Below are 7,602 nucleotides of genomic sequence, written 5' to 3' on the forward strand. Positions count from 1 at the left end.
AGGCGTATTTGGAAACACCAGTGTTCCATGCGGTGCTTCTTCATATGGTAGTTGTCAACTGTGGGACTCTAATCTGGCTTTGTGTGATTTTTAAATTTGTCCATCCCAGTCCAACACCAACACCTCCAAGTCATGGGTAACATCGACACCACGAACGGACGGTTAAAGTCCAGATGATCTTCCAAAAGATCACGCACGTTGACACACACATCAAGTTTCTGCAGAAAAAAAACCCACCTGATGAAGGAGCGGCTCTCTGAAAGCTAGTGTTTCCAAATAAACCTGCTGGACTATGCCCTGATGTTGTGTAATTTTTTAAAACTTTGTCTACCCAACTCAAACACTGGCACTTCCATATCATAGAGAACATCAGTCATGTCCCAGCGCTGTCAGAGAAGGCAATCCTGGAAAAGCCCCACCCATTGCTCATAGGTACGCTTCGTTTTCAGAAACCAACCCACTCAATCGCTGCAGCTCCTGTGTATGAAAAGCACAGAAAAGAAATAGCTGAGACTCAGTTTTGACAGTTTTTTGAAACTCTTTGGAAGTGGAATCAGGTGAGAATGAAGGATGAACTGTCCGACTATGCAGAGAGAGGGAAGGCACTTTTCCCTTCTTTCAAGGGCTGGGGTATTGACTAATCTAAGGCATTAAACAGCTCCTTGTAGATCCGCTGTCTCTGCCTCGAAAAAGAAGTCCTGTTTAAAGAAGTCAAGAAGCTAAAAATCGCACAACACCAGGTCATAGTCCAACAGGTTTAATTGGAAGCATTAGCTTTTGGAGAGCTGCTCCTTCATCAGGTGGTTGCGGACTACACAGTTGTAACATACAGACTTTATTGCAAAAGGTTACAGTGTGACATAACTGAAATTATACATTGAAAAATAACTTGATTGTTTGTTAAGTCTTCCATCTGTTAGAATGACTACGTTAGGTTCACTTCTTTCTTATGTAAATTGTGGAACTTTCTTTTCATAGTTACATTCTCAGGTGAACTTTAACAATTAATGTCAACCCAGATAATATGTTGAATGTGTTAGTCCCTGTGTGCTCTGTCCGTGCCATAATGTTTAGACCATCGCTAATCTAAAAATAAAACAACACGCAGCAGGCAAGGATGCTTTGAGACATGGTACATTGGTTAAACCGAACAGAGGCTACAGAACGGATGAATGGCGACTGCAAATCAATCAATAGGCAGGTGTGCCCCTTCCAAGTTGGGGAACACTTCAGTGGTCCAGGACATTCGACCTCGGACATTCGGGTGACCATCCTCCAAGGCAGACTTCAGAACAAGCAGCAGCTGGAAGTGCCCGAGCAGAGGCTGATAGCTAAGTTCGGTACCCATGGTGATGGCCTCAAGCGGGACCTTGGCTCATGTCAAAGTACACGTGATCCCATTACCCTATCGACACAAACAGATCCTCCTACACACACAAACACACACACACACACACGTTTGTGGGGTGAATTTGTACTTACAGATTTACATTGTATTTTGCTCAAAAACTGTATGAATCCATGAAAGGCTGTGTTAACTCATTTTATAAAATTAGAATCAGTCTAAACATTATGGAACAGACAGCATCACACGGGGGCTGACACCAATTGTTAAAGTTCACCTGAGAATGTACCTTTAAAATAAAAAGTTTTGTGCTTTACATATGAAAGAAGTGAAGCTAACATTGTCATTCTAACAGATGTGAGACTTAGCAAACAATCAAGGTATTTTTCAATGTACAATTTCAGTTGCATCACACTGTAAACTTGTGCTATAAATTCTCTGTCTTACAATTGTGTACTCCACAACCACCTGATGAATGAGCAGCGGTCCGAAAGCTAGTATTTCCAATTTAGCTTGTTGGAATATAACCTGGTGTTGTGTGATTTTCAAATTTGCACACTCCAGTGCAAAACCTGCATCTCCAAGTCAATCAATCGAGGCATTCTGGTCACAGAACCAACCTTTGTGTATTCAACTTATTAAATTCCAGAAAAAAACTGAATGTTTCAGTAATGATCATTTTTGTAGTACTGAGCCTGAGCAGGCAAAGGCAACTGCTGTCAGCGTTTAATCCCATTTGAATTCACCTCCGACATGAAATTCTCACTGACTCTGACAGAATTGCAATCTTTGCTGTTTAGTAATGTCAGGAATTCATGTTCAATTTACGACTTTCATAAGGAACAGCAAATATTTTTCCCTGACTGGAAGTCAACATTGGGAAATAGCAGTGAGAGAGCTGAATTTCAACACTTTTGCAACGAGAAAGACAGATGCAATGCTTGCCAATTTTCTTGGTGACTTTGTTTTTGCCATATTGATTCAGTTGAAAAATGTCAGTTATTGAGTTTTTGAAAAGTATGGCGAGAGGCCTTTCAGCCTATTGCATCATTATCAATCATCAAACATCTGGCTTGTAAACACAGTTTCCAGCACGTGACTCATCGCCTGGTGTGGTCTAACATTTCAAGTCTTCATTTAAATTGTTATTCAATTTCTTAAGGGCTTAAGTGGAACAAAAACACCTCTGTGAACGAACAGTTCCGAGAGTGAAACTCTTTCTCAGAGCCGTTTGTCAGTTTTCCTCATGATGCTGTGGAAAATGTTTCTGCACTCACATCTGAATTGGTTTACCCTGTTTCTTCTTCAGCTTCCGTATTCTCTTTATTAAATGGTTTAGATTCCAGTACAGACACAAGGTGCAGGTTGCGGAAGTTCACGTGTTTGCACTTTCACAGACACTCTGTCTCGCGGGAGCTGCAGTCCTTCCCACGCTGATTCAGACAGCACTGTCCTTCCTGTGACATATCCCATGGAGAATGGAAGGACGGGCATTAATAACCCGCACTTCGGAACGTTGCGACAGCTTTAAAACGTTTGCACTGAAACAGCGAGGAATTAAGCTCCTATCTCCCGCATAACATGCGGTGACACGCACCACTATACTACCGAGGACAACAGTTTCAAAGGAGACCCTTCAGCCCGTTGTGGCTCCATTTGTCAAAAAAACAACTGCTTAACGACTCGAATCGTTTAGCCAATAGCCTTATAGTTATTGGCACAACATATTCACATCTGAATATGTCTTCAGGTTATAAGGGTTCCTGCCTCTCTGACCCTGATGGACACAGAGTTGCAAATTCCAACACCCGAAGGCCGATAATGCTTTTCCACACATCGACTTAAACCTTTCTTTCTTTCTCATTAAATTTCTGGCCCCCGTGATCGATCTCTCCATCGATGGGAAACATTACTTTCAGTCGACCTTATACATGCACCTCATTATTTTGTACATCTGAACCATGACTTCTCACAAATGCCTCTGCACCGTGACAAACAACCCTAGTCTGTCCTATCGCACTTCATGACTGAATCTCTTCAGCCTAGACACTATCCGAGTGAATCTCTCCTGCTGCTTTCCCAGTGTGATCACATCCCTGGACTCATGTGAATTGCAGACAATTCTCTAGGTAGAGCCGAAAGAACTTTTTTTTTACATTCTGCGCCAGCATGTGGTGTGGTTCTGCAGCATAATTGCCGAGCGGTCTGGAGTCACATGGAGGCCAGACCGGTTCAGGACGGCCGATTCCTTCCCTCAAGGCCTTCGGTGAAACAGATGGGTTTTTCAGACAACGGATTTAGCATATTCTTACTTGGAGATATTTCCTGCATTTGTATTCTGCCATCGTCGTGGTGTGGTGAGAATCGAACCCATTTCACCAGAATTTGACCTGGCAGAAAGCCGTCATGGCTGATCTTTACCAATAGAGTCTCTTTTCCCTAATTGTTCTCTGTGTTCATTTATTGAGCCTCACGCTCCAATAATCTCTGGTCCATGTCAGTGAAAGCTGCTAAAAGAGAATTGATGTCACAGCCACGATATCCAAACGGATCGAATGATTTGAAGGTGCCAATTAAGAGATTGGGGCATGGTCGCCCAGCAACAGTGAGTGCAATGGTATCAACGTGAAAGTGGATGTGAGATTGTGCAATGCCTCAGTCAAATGGGATGAGGGACGGGAAAGAGAGTGAAGGCGAGTGGGAGGGAGAGACATCTTCGAGAACTTGTGGGTTTAAATCCTGATACATGAAACGTGAAATACCAGAGAACGAAATTCGATGGAAAACAAATCATCACCTCGGAGAACATTATCATGTAAAAACGAGTTATTTCTTACCGTGTTTCATCAAAAGTAAAACTTTGAGAGAACTGACCGCTATGGTGTGGATTCGATACGAAGTCGTGGCAATCACAACGCAGAAAACGAAATACTAAATGGTTACAGCACTCCACAAACCACGCTTGCCTACTGCAGCCAGTATGGTCGCAGAGGAAATGTCAGGAAGAATACACAATATCAGGACTTAATGACAGGCACGTGGGAACTCAGAATGGGCTGAATCTTTAACCTGAACGTCCCCAGAGTCTGTGGAGATTTCTTTAATGAGAGTATTTGATAATGGGATTAATTAACTCTCCAAACTCATGGGGTAGTGCAGGATATTGTTGAAATGTATGCTTCAGTAGCATTATAGTTTAACATCGGCCACTTCATCACTTTGCCCACACAAGGCAATAACAACTGCTGCACGCAATCACATTTAATTCCAGTTCCAGACCCAGGCTCAGTGAAACTGTGTGAAGCAGCCACGAAGATCCAATTGGAAGTTGGGATGGAATGACGGGAGAGCGGCGCGTGCATTTCCGAGGTTGGGACTGCTCCTGGTCAAAAACAGGACGGAAGGGAATACTTGCCCCCATTTATAATATTATAGCCATAAGCAGTACATGTTGTTGATGCAGCCAACTGGCGTATCTAAAGCGTGTTGAACCTTTAACTTTGTGGTGACAATGTTCGAAATTTCATTTTCCTGTTTGGATCAGTGTTCTTGACATTGGCAGTTGCAGCTGCTTATGCTTGCATCAGCTCAGGATCACCTTCTTCTTCCCAGTAAATACTGCAACCTGGAGAAGGTGGTGTTGTGGTTATATAATAAACGAGTCATTCTTCGGGACTCAGACACGGATCTGGTAATGTTAAAGTTCGAGGAATAAAACCTGGAATAAAAATCTGACCTCAGGAACAGAGAACATGACTTTAATTTCCTGCAATCCTATTCATGCATGACTCTTATGCAGGGGATGCTACCATCTTTACCCAATCCTGCCGACTTGTGACTCCAGGTGCAGAACAACATAGCTGGCCCTTAATCCAAGAATGCCGACTCTGTGGGTAGGCTGGCCATTCGGCCCATTCCAGTCGACACCATCCCTCCAAAGCACTTCCTATCAGACCCACACTCCATACCTATTCCATTCCCCTTCATTTCCCATGGATGATCCCAGTAACCCGAACACATTCAGACTGTGGGAGGAAACTCACACAAGCAAAGAGAGAATGTGCAAACTGCACACAGTCACACAAGACTGGGATCGAATCCATGTCTCTCATGCAGCGAGGCAGCAGCGAATCAGGATGAGCAACAGATGCTGTCCTGACCAGCGACATCCACACCCTGTGGATACATCAGGAAGAATAAAAGCACATTCACAACTTGGTCAACGGGACTTACGTCTGCGTGGACATGATTTGAACCAATCGTTCACCCCGGGTATATACAAGGACACCGATATCACAGAGAAACCAGGGCAATGCGGAATTCAAATACCTGCTGTAGTGGAAACTCACTTACTCAGTCAAACTGTTCAACAGTCCCGTGTGTGGGAAGGGCTCAATGAGCAATAAAAACTCCAGAGTAACCAGCAAGATTACATATCCCAGAAGGAGATCAATTAAACTGTCAACGCTGCTGTTAATCCCAACCAGCTGCCGGTTTCATAGCGTCAAAGTCATAGACTCACGCAGCATGAAAACAGGCCTTTCACTCCGACCAGCTCATACTGAACATAATGCCAATCTAAACGAGTCGCATTTCACGGTTCCTGTAATTGCTGAGGGTTAATAATGCCCTTGTAATAATATTACTGCATTGTTAATATGAATGGCCAGATGTAATTCTATGAACACGTGTTCAAATCCTGGCATGACAGATGCTGGAATTTTATTTCAATAAATACCCAGAGTTGCAGAGTCTAATGATGATGTTGAATCAGTTGTTGTAGATCTGATTCACGAATGTCTGATAGGGAAGGAAACTGCCATACTTATCTGATCTGGCTGGCATATGACTCCAGATCCATAATATCGTGGTTGATTCTGAACTGCCCTCTGGGCAATAAATAATGGACTCGGCATAAATGAATAGCTTCTTTTTAATCCTACTGAAACTTTCCAATTTATTTATCGATCCAAATATCCTGCAAATATTGTAAATGTTCTTTCATTCATCACTGTCTCAGGAATTGAATTGCACACATAAACCATCCTCCTTTTTTTAAAAAGCCTCTCATGTCTTATTTTAAATATGTCTCTTTTCATCTGAAACATTTACCCTCTCGTCTTGAAGTGTCGCTCCTTGGAGAAAAGACAGTTAAAGCTAACTCTATTCGAACTCTCAATAATTTATAAATTTCTATCAGGTCGCCTTTCAACCTCCAGTGCTCGAGTGAAAATATTCTCAGCCTATCCAGCCTTTCGTTATAATTCAAACCTTCCCCACTACCAATATGCTGGTACACCTCTTCTAAACCTACTCCAGCTGAATAATTTCCTCGCTATTGCTGGGCGACAAGAACTGGACACAGTATTCCAGAAGAGGCCTCACACAATGTCCTATTCAACTTCAACATAACGTACCAACTCCAACACTCAAAGGACTGTGCAGCGCAGGCAGGATGACAATTCTTTATTAACCGTTCTGTCTATATGTGAAGCAAACTAAAAAGAAATATTTAACTGCATCCCTGGCCTCCGTTTTCCACAACACTATGCAACGCCCTATCACTAATTGTATAAGCCCTACTCTTATTTAACGTAGCAAAATGCAATACCTTCCATTTATCCAGATTGAACTCCATGTGAAATATTTCAGCCCAAAGACCCATTGGATTAAGATCCTTCTGGAAACTTAGATCACCTTCTTTACAGTCTCCAATTCTGATGTCCTCTAAAAGCTTATGAACCTTGGCTTCTATGAGTACCATTGTTTTCTCATATAGGTCAATGATTTATACTTATTTGTCGGGGTCATCATTTAGCAGTTTGCAAATCAGGTAATAATTAGTCATGTCGTTAACCATGAGGAAGAAAGCCATAGACTGCAGGGAGATTGTAAACAATTGGCAAGAAAATGCGCTGAAAGGAATTCAATCCAGTGAAGTGGGTGATGATGAATTTGGGGAGGAACAATGTTAAATGAGTGAATACTGAGTGGTTTAAAGTAATAAAAAAAATTGGAGTAGACATTCACGAATTTTTGAAGTTGATTGGACAAGGGATCATGTGGTCTCGAGGGGTTGGAGATACTTTCTGTTCTTGACCACAGGTGGGAATATAAGAGCAGGGAAATAATGCTGGAACTTTAGCAACGGCCTATTCAATGGCCTATTCAAGTTCAATGGACAGGGGAATCAGTTGGACGGAAGTGTGTACTGCAGGTGCTGGAAATCAGTATCAAGATTAGAGGGGTGCTGAAGA

Source organism: Chiloscyllium plagiosum, unplaced genomic scaffold, assembly GCF_037043375.1.
Source record: "Chiloscyllium plagiosum isolate Xiang-an unplaced genomic scaffold, Cpla_swu_hap1 HiC_scaffold_44, whole genome shotgun sequence".
NCBI lineage: Eukaryota > Metazoa > Chordata > Chondrichthyes > Orectolobiformes > Hemiscylliidae > Chiloscyllium > Chiloscyllium plagiosum.